Source organism: Pleurodeles waltl, chromosome 10 (assembly GCF_031143425.1).
Source record: "Pleurodeles waltl isolate 20211129_DDA chromosome 10, aPleWal1.hap1.20221129, whole genome shotgun sequence".
NCBI lineage: Eukaryota > Metazoa > Chordata > Amphibia > Caudata > Salamandridae > Pleurodeles > Pleurodeles waltl.
The window spans coordinates 131,124,940-131,140,913 of record NC_090449.1 but is presented as its reverse complement, the minus strand read 5'-3'; positions in this window follow the sequence as shown (position 1 = coordinate 131,140,913).

Genomic DNA, 15,974 nt, shown 5'->3' with positions numbered 1-15,974 from the left:
ATGGCAGCAAAGACTTTGTCAATGTGCCAACCTAAGAAAGCCAGTTGGACTGTAACCACCCCGCAACCAACGAGCAATATTTGAGTAAGGTGCCTTCTATGTAACGTTCAAAAGGTATCACATGGATAATCGGTGGAACTCTGGCCCTCTTTCATCATGGAAAAGCACCGTCTAGTGCACTAGGAAACCAAGGACATATTTTTAAGATTTTTCTATTCCAAATCAAAATCCTATCTTAGTGCATACAATATGAATAGTAATCATTAAGAGAATCATAAAATGTGGCAGCAAAATTTATCAAAAGTGTGACTAACAAATAGTATTCCAATATATTGGTTCAATCTTAGAGCCGTTTTTATAGCAAGATCAATAACACAGCCCTCATCACTTTGGCAAACCAGACTAATCTTAACACAAAAGGAGGGGCCTAATTTCAACTTTAAAGATGGTTCACAGCTGCAGACCTCATCTAAACAATAGAACCAATGTTCAGTGAAAACCAGAGTCTGCTATTTTCCTCTGCACTGGCAGATGGGCCAATAAGCCTCCTGAGTGAAGGCTAAGTGTGCCTACTGCTAAGCTTAAGCAAAGTATGGTTGTTAGAAATGCAAAGCAAGGACCCTCACTATAGTCAGGTTAAGTCACACAATCCAAATTATCCTGTGCCCACCCTCTGGAAGCTTGGCACTGAGCAGTCAGGCTTAACTTAGAAGGCAATGTGCAAAGTATTTGTGCAATAAATCATGCAATAACACAGTAGAACACCACAAAAATACACCTCACAGTGTTTAGAAAAATATATAATATTTATCTAACAAGATGCAGGTCAAAACGATTAAAATGCAATAAGTATATGTTGAGATATCACTGTAAAAATTATATAAAGTATCTTTAGTCTCTTAAAAGCAATAAATGTCTCTTTCAAGCACAAAGTACCTGGTTTGCGTTCAAAATCGCCACAAAGAACCGCAGCGGAGGAGATGCGTGGAAAACAGGGAGGTGTACGTCGATTTCTCAGGCCGCACATGGCTATGCATCGTTTATTTTCATGCAGGGAGGACTATGCGTAGATTTCCGGCATGCGGTCTTGGATTCTCTTGGGGTTGCAGGGTTTTCGGACGCCCCGGGAACGATGCGTGGATTTCTGGCGCTGACAAGACAAAGTCACAGTGGCGGCGTTGATCCGGTGGGCGTTGCGTGGAAATTTCTACCGCATGCCAGGCGCTGTGTTGATTCTCCTCTGGAAGTCGGGCTGCTTCATTCCGGCTCAGGTGTGCGTCGATCCAGTGGGCTGTCTGTCGAATTTCCGGTTGCTACGCTGGAGCTGCGTTGATTTTCTCATTGCGAAGTCAGGCTGCGTCGTTCCGGTTCAGCCTGCGGTGAATTTTTCACCGCGATGCAGGCTGTGCATAATTTCTGGCAGGCTGTGCATCGATTCTTGCCACATGAGGAGTCCTTCTTGTAGAGTTTAAGGCCCTCATTACGTACATGGCGGTTTGGCTCCCCCATGCCGGCAGTGGCGGCTGAAGCCGCCAGCCAGCATGGCGGGCCAACCGCCATATTCTGAACATGGTGAGGGCCGCCATCGGCAGCCCTCACCCACCGCCAGGCTCCCACCGTCAGGCAGCCTGGCGGTGAGTTGAAACACCATCCGCCAGGGTAGCGGCGCTACCATATGGATAATGTCTCATTTCCCGACAGCCTTTTCCTGGGGGATATCCCGCCAGGAAAAGGCTGGCAGAGGGGGTGCCCCGGGGCACCCCGGGGGGGCCCCTGCACTGCCCATGCAATATGCATGGGCAGTGCAGGGGCCTCCGTGCAGAGCCCAATCGCACAGGTCACTGCCCGATTTTCAGGCAGTGATCTGCGCGACGGCTGCAACTGCACCTGCCGCACAGAGGCTTTGACGGCGGCTCCATGTGGAGCCGCCGTCAACATCCCGGCCGGGCCTTTCTGTGAGCCCGTGGGTGGAAACAATGTTTCCGCCCACTGGCCCACAGAAATTTTCATTATTGGGCCTGCGGGGTTCCGGGGTCGCTGGCGGTCAGTGTTTTGACCGCCAGCTTGAACACAACGGTGGTTTTCGCCGTATTCATAATGACCACCTAAGTCTTTTTGGTACTGAGACTTCAGGGAACAGGAGGCAAGCTCTATCCAAGCCTTTGGAGAGCACTTCTCACCACAGCCAGAGAGCAGCAAGGCAGCAGGGCAACAGCAAGGCAACAGTCCTTCACAGAAAGCAGTCAGGTGAGTCTTTTGGGCAGCCAGGCAGTTCCTCTTGGCAGGTTGCAGGTTCTGGTTCAGGTTCTCTTCTTCAGGAAGTGTCTGTGACAAGAGTGTCTTGTCAAGAAGTGTCTAACTTCAGAAGTGTCTCAGTTGGTAGGGGCACGGGCCCTGTTTAGATACCTAAATGTGCCTTTGAAGTGGGGGAGACTTAAAAGAGTGGCTTAGAAGTGTACAAGGTCCCCTTTCAGTTCAATCCTGTCTTCCAAGGTCCCAGTAGGGGGTGTGGCAGTCCTTTGTGTGATGGCAGGCTACTGTCTTTTGACATGTAAGAGTCAGGCCCTCCACCCGCCTAGCCCAGGAAGACCCATTCAAAATGCAGATGTATGCAAGTGAGGCTGAGCATCCTGTGTTTGGGGTTTGTCTGAGTGAATGCACAAGGGAGCTGTCAACTGAACGTAGCAAGATGTGGATTGTAAGGCACAGAAGGATTTAAGTGCATAGAAATGTTCACTTTCTAAAAGTGGCATTTCTAAAATAGTACTATTAAATCCAACTTCACCAGTCAGCAGTATTTTGTATTACCATTCTGGCCATACTAAATATGACCTTCCTACTCCTTTCAGATCAGCAGCTACCACTCTCACAGTATATGAGGGTAGCCCTAATGTTAGCCTATGAAGGAGCAGGCCTCACAGCAGTGCAAAAACGAATTTAGGAGTTTTACACTACCAGGACATATAGAACACACATGTTCATGTCCTGCCTTTTACCTACATAGCACCCTGCCCTATGGGCTACCTAGGGTCTACCTTAGGGGTGACTTATATGTAGAAATGTGGGAGTTGAAGACTTGGCAAGTTCTTTCAAAAGCCAAGTCGAAGTGGCAGTGAAACTGCACACACAGGCACTGTAGAGGCAGGCCTGAGACATGATTAGGGGCTACTTATGTGGGTGGCACAACCAGTGCTACAGCCCACTAGTAGCATTTCATTTACAGGCCCTGGGCACATGTAGTGCACTTGATTTGGTTCTTACAAGTAAATTAAATAAGCCAATTGGGTATGTCACCATGTTTTAAAGAGAGAGCATATGCACTTTAGCACTGATTAGCAGTGGTAAAGTGTGCAGAGTCCTAAAGCCAGCAAAAAAGAGGTCAGAAAAAGAGAAGGAGGAATCCAAAAAGTTTAGGGGTGACCCTGCAGAAAGGCCATTTCCAACAATGGTGATACCATTCTGTGTAGCAATTTTTTTGAGTCTCTGGTACAAAGTTTTTCCCTATCTCTTTACACTCTGTTCATAGGCTATATAATACATCTGATCTGTGTTGAAATTTCAAAATAAGCAATTAGAAGAAAAAGCCTTTTTGCTCTCTCACTTACTTCACATTCTTCAGAACTGTGCTCTTTGTTTAAAAACAATAAACAAGAAGTGAAATTATGTGCTTCCAGTGAACCTTCTTCATTATTTAAAATAATCACAATGACAGAAAATTTGATTCATACGAAATAACATGAATATATTTAGGCACACTTGATTATCATGATGCAATGAATAAAAACATGAAGAAAATGTACATCCTATATTTCTGTACTTAGATCTGAACAACCAACATGTGTACTTCTACAAGGGGGATACCTGAAAATAAAAACATGATAATTACAACAGCATGGGATTGGGCCATTTCTTCTCCCTACTTAGTCCTCTGGCAGCTCCTCTCTCCCTAATTCTCTGGCAGTTCATCGTAACATTGCTTACTTGCTCCAAGCTGTATCAGCATATCCTCTTTCTCTAGGATTCGGCAACATGTACTCCCTCCAGGCTCCAGCAACATTTCCTTACCCATATCTGCCAGGTTTCTCGGTCCTCATGTGACTAACAGCTGCAGTCTTGATTTTCTGCGGCATTCTGGGACTTGTAGTCCAGGTTCTATATTGTAGTATATAGATGAAAAGCCCCAGGATGCAAAGTCAGAACTTTGGCTGGAGTGGCTAGTGACACGCAGATCTGGAAAGTCTGCCATGGCTGCTAACTCCAGGCTCATTTAGCTGCCCTCACTGCATGCTCCTGCAGTTCCCTCTCCATCCATGATTCTGGAGCTCTTATTTGCTTCTGGCTCGTGCACTTCTCTTTTCCTACATAGTTCAGTAGCACCCCACGGGGCATATTTATACTCTGTTTACACCGGATTTGCGTCATTTTTTAAAATTCAAATCTGGTGAAAACTTAACTCCATATTTATATTTTGATGCTAGACATGTCTAGTGCCAAAATATTGGAGTTAAAGTAATTTTTTGCCTGCGGAAAGCTACCTTGCGTCAATGAGATGCAAGATAGGCGTTCCCGGGCAAAAAATGACTCAAAGGCCCTAGCGCCTTATTTATCCTCCCGTGCAAAAATCATGCACGGAAGGAGGAGGGCCTTAAATAATGGCGCTAAGCTTAGCACCATTATTTAACGCCTGGGTCAGGGCAGGTGTTAGGGGACCTGTGGGCCTTTTTCCATGGTCACAGCCCACAGGTGCCCTTCCCTGCCCCCACGCACCCACACCTGGAGGACACCTAAGGATGGGGGGACCCAACCCAGGTAAATCCAGGTAAGTATTTTTCTTTTTTTGGCAAAGTGCCATAGAGGGGCATAACTTGGGACCCCCAAAATGGCACTGTGCCCAAAGGCCATGCCCAGGTGGCTTAAGGCCCCTGGGCATGGAAATTAGGCTGGGGGGCATGACTTCTGTCTTTACTTAAACAGAAGTCATGTCCATGGGGATTGTGCGTGGAAATAATGACGCTAATCAGATTAGAGTAATTTGTTTTACTCTAACCTGACTAGCGCCATTCTTTCACGCACAACCTCCAGTTTCCCCTACGCCTCCCCCACCCGGTCAGCGTCAATAATTTTGATGCTAACTGGGCCTTACCATCTGCTAACGTCATAGCTTAAATATGACGCCCAGCTGGCGACCAGGAATGGCGCCAGCCGGCGGTATACTTTTTTATGCAAACCTGCACTAATGCAGGTTTGCATCAAAAAGTATAAATCAGGACCCACATCTTTTAGCTCCAGCAATGGCATCTCTCTTAGCACCCTGCAGTGCTCCATCCCTCCAGTTAACTGCAGAACCTCTCTCTAAGCTTGCAACCTTTCTCAGAGAAAAATACCAGCTATTTGCTGGAGTTTAAGGGGTTCAGGAATGGCCAGGAGTTGGTACTGGAATGACAATTAGTGTAAAATCCACCCAAAATTTTACCAAAACAATTCTGCCTCTGTTTGATTTGAAAAAAAACATAGAATTGGCTAGATAACAATGGCAATATTTTCAGTTGTTTTTGCTGAAGCTGAAAAAAATACAGTATTGTATTCATTTTGCTGACAGTCTTACCTGCCTTTGTATGAAAATATTGGCCAGGCCAGTAAAATACTGCTCTGGTGGCAGCCCTATCCCATTGCTGCTTTGACCCCTCTCATCAAACACCTACACGTCTCCTCAGGTTCATCCACTGCACCATAGCATTTCTTACCTCTTCTGTGACATTTTAACAATACAGCTGCCTGTTAAAAAGAGGTCCAAAACAAACATGAACCCACACAATGATGCTAATAATCTCTTCACCACTGCTGTGTGAGATATGCTTGTCTTGAGCTTGTTTTTACAGTCAGCTCTGCTTGGCTGATTATGCCATTCGCAGTTCATTAAGAGGTAAAAAAAATATTGACTTTTCAGATGTCAAAGCTCTCCAGCTAAAGATGAAGCCACAGCCCCTCCAAGCGCACCCCCACAGTTTGCAGACATTTGCCCTTGTGCTACCATTTATAACCTATAACCTGTGATGTCTTCTCTCTGGTGGGGTTGCAGGAGTATTTTTCACTAAAGTATCACTTTTCTGTTGTTTCTTAATGATTTTGAATTGCTTTCCCACATTATACAAATATAAGTTGACATTTTTATGTTTCACTCACATTCAACAAAATGTGAAGGCCTATGGCTGTGTCTATTCATGTGCACAGGCAGAAAGAGGGAAATGCCTCTAAGGCAGAGGTCTTCAAACTGGGGGGCGGGCCCACCTAGGGGGGCCTCAAGTGATCCCAGCGGGGGCGCCAGACTCTGGTCAAAAGCAGCATTATACAGATAACAGGGCTTTGTTTTAAGCAGAAGCATGTTATTGCATTTTTAAAAAGGTGACAGTACTTAACTGCAATGTTTAAATAGGTCTAGACATATTTAAACATTGCCATTTTTATAAAATAATTGTGAAACATTCTGTGTTGGGAGCCAATGATTTTTATTTTTCAACAGGGAGGCGCGGCATTAATAGTCTGGAGACCACTGCGCTAAGGATTGTTTTAGTGAGCAAATGTATCTCTTCTTGCAAAAAAACAATCCTGCCTACAAACCAGATTGCCTTGCACCATGATGCAAGAGTGCCTGCTCTGGAGCTAGGCAGCCAAAAGGGCTCCAGCGGTAGGAAACAACAGGAATGGGTGGTATTATTGTAAATAAGATGCATTCCTGCCTTTTCTATTTCATTCAGCGGAGCGCAGCAAAGTGGCTTGCTGCACAAAAAAATGATAAATATGCACCTATGGCTTTCATTTCCAGAAGCTGTTATTTCCCCATCCTAGGAGCTACTGTTACCAAGGATACTGCCACTCTGAGGCAGTGCTTAATTTGAGCTGGTGGTTGTTGGTGGGGCCTACTGGGACTCATTTTAGGGGACCTGCATTTTAGGGGTCTGCATCAGACCTATCATGACCGCAACAGGGAAATCAAGGAAAGCAGAAACACGGAGATAGAGAAAGACAGAAAATCCACCACAAACGTAGAAAGTAGGAACCTGCATGAGTGCGGTAAAGGGTTAGGGAATGTCTGGTAGTGGATTACAGGGGCAAAAAGTAGATTTAAGACTACGCAGCCCTGGTATTCACTGGGCCTACATTCTCATTTCATCAGCTGCGGGCGTCTGAGCAGAGCTTTGGGTACCAACACTAATTCTTTTATAAATTAGGCATTGCTCTGGGAATGGGAAATATTAAGCCCAAAACAGGTTGGACTGGGAATTACCTAAGGAAATTGATAATTCAGAGGCTGATTCCCCTATTAAATCCTCCATTTGGGCCTGACTTTTACACTGAGTTTTTGGTTGCATTCAGCATCAAAAACCCCGGTTAAAGTTAGCATCTCATAATTCCAGAGGTGTCGGTAAATGAGGATCTCCACTCATCGGAGTTAAGCGATCACTCATGAATGAATGAATGAGATAGTCTAATATTAGTTGTTCGTTCGCCATCTTTTGCAAGACTTTAGAAGCCACTGGTAGCAAAGAGATGGATCTAAAGTTAGCCATTAACTCAGGACCTGTGTTGGGCTTTTTGAGCAAAGGGATCACATTAGCTCTCTTCCAATCCTCTGGCAAGAAACCTGAGTGGAGGGATGAGGCAAATAGCTCCTGATATAACGGTGCAATGATGTTTAAAATGGACTTCAGGATATGAGGTGGCATAGGATCATATGGAGACCTTGAGTTACAGTTTCCAAATGCAGCCGTCACCTCCTCCAGAGGCAGAACAAGAAAGGATGACAGTTTGGCATCTGCTGTTGGACCTGCAAAATCTCGCTCCACTCCTCTCAATGCTGGACTATTCACCCCTAAGAGAATAGCCTGAATTTTGAGGATTCAATCCTCAAAAAAATCACTAAGTTGAGAACAAAGTGACTGGCTGGACTCGAGGGGGGCATAGTTTTAGGGTCTGTCAAGCCGGCAAAAAATTTAAAATCTCCTTCCCATCGTAATCAGCCTCCTAGATACAAAGGAAATAAAAAGTGCAGCGAGCACTCATAAAGTTTTTATTCTTCATTAGAGCTTGTAAGGTCATGAAGACAGTGAACGCCCGTGTCCTGGTCATCGCGCTGTAGAACCTCCTAATGATGCCTCGCAAGCACCTCGCGGTAAACATAGCTCTATTTCAGGGCCACTGGAATTCTGCAATTCTGCAGCTGTGGCTTTTTCCGCACAATCCATTTACTTCACAATCCTTTACATGCCGCATAATCTGCAGATTTTGCCACAAAAAAATGTTTCTAGATCAAACGGGGCAAAAGTTACTAAAATCAAGGCAAAACGTGGGAAAAAGAGGAAGCAAAGGTTGACTGGTCACCTTTCATTTGCATGTTGCTGTTTTTGGGTGTTAATCTGGTACTAATGCGGGGAAACATTTTCCCATATAGTGGTGTGCAAAAGTTGCCAAATAATGAATATCACAAAACGTGTCTCTTTAATCTGCATAACGTGTCTGCTCTTGCTGCATAACTTAGTGAGTCTTGCCGCATAATTTGGTCCTCCCTGCCACATAATTCCAGTGACCCTTCACTAATCTTTTGGGATAAGTAAAGTTTGTAACTGAGTGCAAAATCAAACAAGGGCACCCTGCATGCACTGCCTCCGATCCATATCACTGGTTGTTAAAATGTTTTTAACTTTGAGTCTGTGGTAATAAAAGCTCTTGATAAATAGGCGCCAGGCAGGCAAGCTACAGTGGCCTGCCATGAGAGGGAGAGAGGCTATATGGCTGGTTCCCACTGGATAATTGCAGTTCATTAATACAAACAGCGTGACAAGTCTCTTAGAACCAAGGACACGGGCCCAGCCGGCTGGCAGTACATCTGAGTCAAGGAGCAGAGCTGATGCATGAGCACATTTGCTGGGCATCTGACCAAATGATTGAAGTGTTTACCAAACAAGGCAGGATCCCTGGAAGCGACCGTGCAGGAGCCAACAATGTAATTGTCAGTATAGATGTCTCCTTGTCGTGACAAAAAAAATGATGTAGAAAAGGCACGTAACATGCCAAATGAAAGTGAGGACCATATAACTGCAAAAATGTACGAGTGCAAGATTTATTTGAACACGTCTTCACTGCACCTTTACAGTTGTATATGCTGCAGAATAAGGTGTTAACAGGAAGAGGGTGTCCAATTATCCATTATATAGACGCGTAGCACCCTCTAGTGGATGTTAGTAACACGATACTTTTGTCATATCTGAGCCTACAAGCTTTCAGCTCATCGCTCAGATGGACACTCGGTTATTCAGCTTTTGAAAACTACAACTATTATAGGCCCTCACTAAGGCTTACAAATCTCTAAAACACTTATTCAGAAATACTGTGCATCATTCCAACCTCGCTGAATCTTAGAATGCCAATTTTATAAAACGACTCTGCCACAAACAGTGAAGGTCCTGATTTAGAGAAATACCTTTACTGAATTATCGCCTTAAAACGCCTACAACAGTTTCAGTTTTGCGACGTTTCTGCAAAAGGTATAAGTGGATGTGAGAATCGCATGTGAAAACACTGACAAAAACATTAGTCAAACCGTCAATTACCTGAAAACAAAGCAAGAGCTGCAGCGCTTGTGTTTCATTCTAACACTTAGGGGCATATTTATACTCTGTTCGCGCCGGAATTGCGTCGTTTTTTTTAACGCAATTCCGACGCAAATCTAACTCCATATTTATACTTTGGCGTTGGACGCGTCTAGTGCCAAAGTCCATGGCGTTTGCGTCATTTTTTAGCGTGGACACCTACTTTGCGTTAATGATATGCAAGGTAGGCGTTCCCGTCTAAAAAATTGACTCTGAGACATGTGCGCCGTATTTACACTCCCGGGCAAAATTCACGCCCGGGAGTGGGCGGGTCAAAAAAAATGACGTACGGCCGCTTTTGCGCCGTTTTTTAGCGCCTGGTCAGGGCAGGCGTTAAGGGACCTGTGGGCTCGGAAGGAGCCCTCCCATGCCCCCAGGGACCCACCCTGTCACCCTTGCCCACCCCAGGAGGACGCCTAAGGATGGAGGGACCCATCCCAGGGACATTAAGGTAAGTTCAGGTAAGTGTTTTTTTTATTATTTTTTTGTGGCATAGGGGGGCCTGATTTGTGCCCCCCTACATGCCACTATGCCCAATGACCATGCCCAGGGGACAGAAGTCCCCTGGGCATGGCCATTGGGCAAGGGGGCATGACTCCTGTCTTTGCTAAGACAGGAGTCATTTCTATGGGGGTTGGGAGTCGAAAAAAATGGCGCAAATCGGGTTGAGGCGAAAAATTTGCCTCAGCCTGACTTGCCCCATTTTTTGGCACCCAAGCTCCATATACCCCTACGCCGGCGCTGCCTGGTGTACGTCGTTTTTTTTCACGCACACCAGGCAGCGCCGGCGGCTAACGCCGGCTAACGTCATTGAATAAATACGGCGCCCGCATGGCGCTTCAGAATGGCATTAGCCGGCGCTAATTTTTTTGACGCAAAACTGCGTTAGCGCAGTTTTGCATCAAAAAGTATAAATATGGCCCTAAGGGGCTCATCATGAGTCTGGTGGTCCCAACGCTGGACTGTCAAACTTGGAAGCGTCCCCCCTCCACGCAAAGCAGACAGTGAGCATTCTGACGGTGCTGGGCAAGGGAGCCTCTGCACTGCCCATGACATGATCGTGGGCAGTGCAGGGTCCCTCCTGTGGCCCCCTGCACCACCTTGCCACCAGCCTTTTCATGGTGGGGTCCCAGCCATGAAAATGCTGGTGGAGAGGGAGGTTGTAATCAGCATGGTTGCACTGAGATCAGAGCCGCCATGACTGATTACAACCCCAACCGCTGTCATGCCCTTGTGAACTATGTTCCCGGCAGGGACGGCTATCCTTTGGTGGTCTGACCGCCAAAGTCGTAATTTGGCGTTTGGACCATCAAAGCCACGGCGGTATGACTGCCACCATGAGTCTGTATGAGTCTGGGGGTCTGAAGACCACCAGACTCATAATGAGGTCCTTAGTCATGAAGGTTCATGTTTAACTATCCAAGATTCTGTCACAGGACAGGTTCAAGCCACAGACGGGCTAACAAAGGTGATAAATTACTTCATTGATCAACACTGCCCACAATGAAGTCTAAATTGTCGGTCTATATTGCACCCTGACCTGTTGAGTCACTTATAATGTATTGTGCTCTTGGGAATTCATCACTAATTACTCAGTTTGAAATCTCCTTATCATCATTTCAGGCCGTCGATTGGTCTTTAACTGAACAGGATCCAAAAATGTGTACATGTACAAAATGTCCTGAAATCAGTGACTTTATAGTAAGGAGGTGATTTAAAATGACTGGGGCGGGAAAGGAGAGGTGTGGCCTAAGTTATAACTAGGAGAGTGAGACATTTTGCATAACTGAAATTTCAGAAAAATTACATAAAACTATGCATAATTACTCTAAATGTAAATCCAGTATCAGCACTATATTTTAGCATGAAATACATCCTCATTTCCATTTTGCGACATAAGGATGCATTACGCAGTAAAAAGCTGTGAAAAACACAAGTGCTGTAAACAACAGCCACATGCTTTCTTGTTGATTATGATTTTCCTGCACTCTTGAGCTACAATTTTGCTGCATACATAGTATGATTATGTGGGGTGGTGTAGTGATGTAATTTCAGTAATTTCTCTTAACAAGGTAATGTGAAAAGTTCACATTGGCCTGATTTTCCAGTATGGGCCACTTTGCTAGGTGACAAACTGTAGTATCTTGAAAAAAAAGGCTCTAAAAGGAGTGTTTGAACCCGCTCATTGCTCTCTATTGGTGAGCTTCATACTGGCTCACATTTCATTGATCCTGATTGGTCATTGTGTCCGGTCATCACATCCAGTCTCAATTTGTTTAGGTCCAGCTTTTGAAACCTCTTTGATACTTTAGTTAGATTGAGCTTTCAAGACCTCTTATATACTTTAGTATTCTTATTTGTGAGCTTAAAGCCCACCCACTGCTTTTCATTTGTTTGTTTCAGTGTCCTTTAAAAATCCTTGCTTGCTAGTTGTCAATCCTTCCTCTTTGTCCCTCCTTTTCATCAGTAGTTCTCTCCAGGAGAGCAGTGCCCCAGTACTTGTACCCTTCCACTTGCCCCATTGTGGTATCTGTTAGGCACAACTTTCTCCTTTCTCTAACAGCATTTGACATGAGCGCCAGATGTTTTCAGTCACTCCAAGGTCTGCAACAGTAAACAGGAAGGTAAATCATGTTATTATCTTCTGCTTTCAAGCACCCAGCTGCCCCTGCTGTTCTGTTAAGTGCCATGTGCAATGCCTGACGGAAAACACAGTTCTTCATGTGTTTTGTTTGGGTGTCTCAGTGGGAGCAGGGAGGTATCCCGGAGGGGGCAAAATCAGTTCTGTGTCATCTGTCAAAAAGAATGTTAACAATGTTAATGAAAAAGGATGTTGTGCCTGAAGCCCGATCAGAACTGCAGGCCCATGGTGCTACAGCCTGGCCTTTTCTACCAGGCCCTTTTTCGCCTCCCCTGCTCTGATTATACAGTGAAGGCAGCCAGTTCACTCTCTGCCTGGCTGTGGGATTGAGGCCATATCACAATAAGAGCCTGAACGTGGCTACTTAGTGCTTCCTCTGCTCCCGGGCTCTTACACCAGACTTCCCAGTAGCTGCACAGGCGTAGGCTCCTATCAGCTCTGTCACCCACACCTAGTGTGATTGGCATGCACACTCGAGGCATCAAGCACGTGCAGAGGCTTACGTGTAGCCGCTGCAGCCTCTGTGTTGGAAGCTTTTTTTGCCTTCAATAACACAAGCCCGGTCACAAACTCCTCTCCTCTTAGCCTCTCCTGGGTGGTCGTCTGTAACCCCGCCTCACCCCTATCAATTAATCAATTAATCACTGATTTTAATAGCTCGACTACTCACCCGTAAAGGTCTCAAAGCGGAGAGAGGGGGTGCTGCGGATCAGTCAAAGAGCCAGGTCTTGAGGTCCTTCTTGAACAGTGACAGGGTCGGAGACTGCCTGAGGTGGATGGGGAGGGTGTTCCAGGTCTTGGCGGCGATGTAGGAGAAGGATCTTCCTCGGATGTGGTCTTCCGAATGTGCGGGACTTCGGCAAAGGGCCTGGTTGGCGGAGCGGGGTTGTCTGGCGGGAGTGAGGAAGGAGAGTCTGTGGTTGAGGTAGGCTGGTCCTGCATTGTGTAGGGCTTTGTAGGCGTGGTTCAGGAGCTTGAAGGTGATTCTCTTGTCGATTGGCAACCAGTGAAGGTCTCTCAGGTGCGGCTGTGTCTGGGGGCGTTCTTGATGAGACGGGCGTCCTTGATGCGTTGCAGACTTTTTTGGGTCTTGGCGATGGTTCCGGCATAGAGTGCGTTGCCGTTGCCGAGGTGGCTGCTGACGAGGGCCTGGGTGACTGTCCTTCTGGCTTCGGTTGGGATCCATTTGTAGATTTTTTGGAGCATGCGCAGGGTGAGGAAGCATCCTGATGAGACGGCGCTCACCTGTTGGTTCATTGAGAGCGATAAGTCTAGGATGACGCTGAGGTTGCAGGCGTGGTTGGTGGGGGTAGGGGCGTTTCCGAGGGCGGTGGGCCACCAGGAGTCATTCCAGGAGGTGGGTGTAAAGCTGAGGATGAGGACTTCTGTCTTGTCCGAATTCAGCTTGAGGCAACTTTCTTTCATCCAGGCAGCGAAGGCCTTTATTCTTTCATGGACGTTTTTTTTCGAGGTGGTCAGGAAGTTGGTGAGGATGACAATCAGTTGGGTGTCGTCGGCATAGGAGACCCTGTGGAGTGCATGGCTGCTGACGATGGTGGCCAGCGGGGTCAGGTAGAGGCTGAAGAGGGTGGGGCTCAGTGAGGATCCTTGGGTTACGCCGCAGCTGATTTTGGTGTCTTTCGAGAGAAAGTGGGGAGTCAGACCTTCTGTTTCCTGCCAGTGAGGAACAAGGAGAGCCATTCAAGTGCTGAGTCTTGGATGCCGGCGTTGTGGAGTCGGGTGCATAGTGTGACGTGGGAGACTGCGTCGTAGGTGGTAGAGAGGTCCAGGAGGAGGAGGGCGACGTTTTTGCCTTGGTCGAGGAGGGTACGGATGTCATCTGTGGTGGAGAGGAGGGTGGTCTTCGTACTATGGTTGCTCCTGAGGGGTCCAGGATGTTGTTGGCTTCCATGAAGGCAGTGAGTTGTTTGTTGACTGCCTTCTGGATGACTTTGACCGGGAAGGGGAGCTCTGTTCACTATCACTTGACCTTTGTTAACAGCCCGGTGCGAAACAACAATCTTCCTAGTTTATAGATAAATACAGTTTCTGCTTTGCTGTTTGTTCCTTGCGTGCAGTGCTTTGCATCTGGTCTTCATAATTTCAATGAAGGTACACAAAGTCTATTGCCACAGCACTGTCTTTAATAATGTATGTACACAAATGTCACAAAAAAAATCAGAAAGCATCTCCCTATTCACCCTGGCCGCAAACCATAATCAGTTTTAAGCAACTTGTATAGTAGTGAGTGTTTCCTTGTGTGGACAAATTAACACAAGGCCTACCCTCTCCTACAAATTATTGGGCATTATTTAGGGAACAAATCACACGTGGCTAGTTCTGAAACTATTGCAGTTGTACAAAAAGTTTGTTCACACAAGAGGAAAGGAAGAAGTATGTTAATGTTTTTATGATGTATACTCCCAAGGGTGCTCTTGGAGATTGTGTTTAATGTTAGCTGAGGAATACGACAAGCCTCCACAGGTATTGAAAAATCATTATTAGACCAAATTTGCATAAATCATATGCAAAAATGATCGGGGTATTGCACATTGACATTTTGCAGTGGCGGGTAACTCTCCAGCTAGTCTTGAAACAGAGTACACTTTATTGAGCCAGACGGTGCCATGTCCAGAAGTGGCAGAATGGGGTATCTCTGCTGGGAAGTGTCCCTTGCTCCCTCGCACCCTGGACGTCTGCTCACCGCTGTTTACTAGTGAAGGCGCGGTGTGTGCGCTGAGCTCCTGAGATTGAACATTCGTGGGTAACATTCGCTCTTGAGCCACCCCATAATTTCTCACCTCCTGCAGCCTCCTAATCCAGTGTTTTGTCCAGGTGAGCATAGCCATTCTTTCCCGGGCACCCTTTTCACAGCTTCTCTACAGGCTGAACTTCATAAAAGCATTCACCGAATAACTTGTGTTTCCTAAGAGTATTTTGTGACTATCACTCATTTAAATATTGTTGTTTACTACTAAGCACTTTATGTTAAAAAGTCATAAAACAGTCATTAAATATTGTTTCAACTGAAAGTATTTTATGAATTAAAATGATTGAATAATACACGTTTCTAACATAAAGTGGTTGTCGACAACAGTAGCTAAATTAAGAGGCTTTGTTTTTACATTATAACGAGTGTTGTGGCCGTCGGTCACAGAATAAACTGTGCTCAGAGAGTAAGACTTTTCCAAACAACAAGCATTGATTAATGTCAAATGCAAACCCAAAGCACTTTATGAGTTACAATTATTGAATAATGTGGACTTTTCATGACGCGCCTTGTGAATGACAACTGCTGAATAGCACAAGCTTCCAACATGAAGCACTTTATAAATAACATCTGTTGGATTACAGCATCAAACATATCAATTACAGTTAAATCAATGAAGTGGTTTCTGAATAGTAACTTTTAAATTACGTGAATGTCTTATAGCTAACACCCTGCTAACGTAACTAGAAAATACAGAAGTAATACACAACAACATATGACCTTCATTGCTGATATACATTCTCTACTAGATGTTCTGAAGTCAACAGCCTGCAAAACATTATCTTGTGCTTATGATAATTGGGTCAACATCTTTGTCCCATGCTTTCTGCCAACTGTGACATCATTTGAAACCAACGTTATTAACAAGTGCATTTTATAGATTAGTGGCGCAACCCAAAATACTACCTAAATCTCT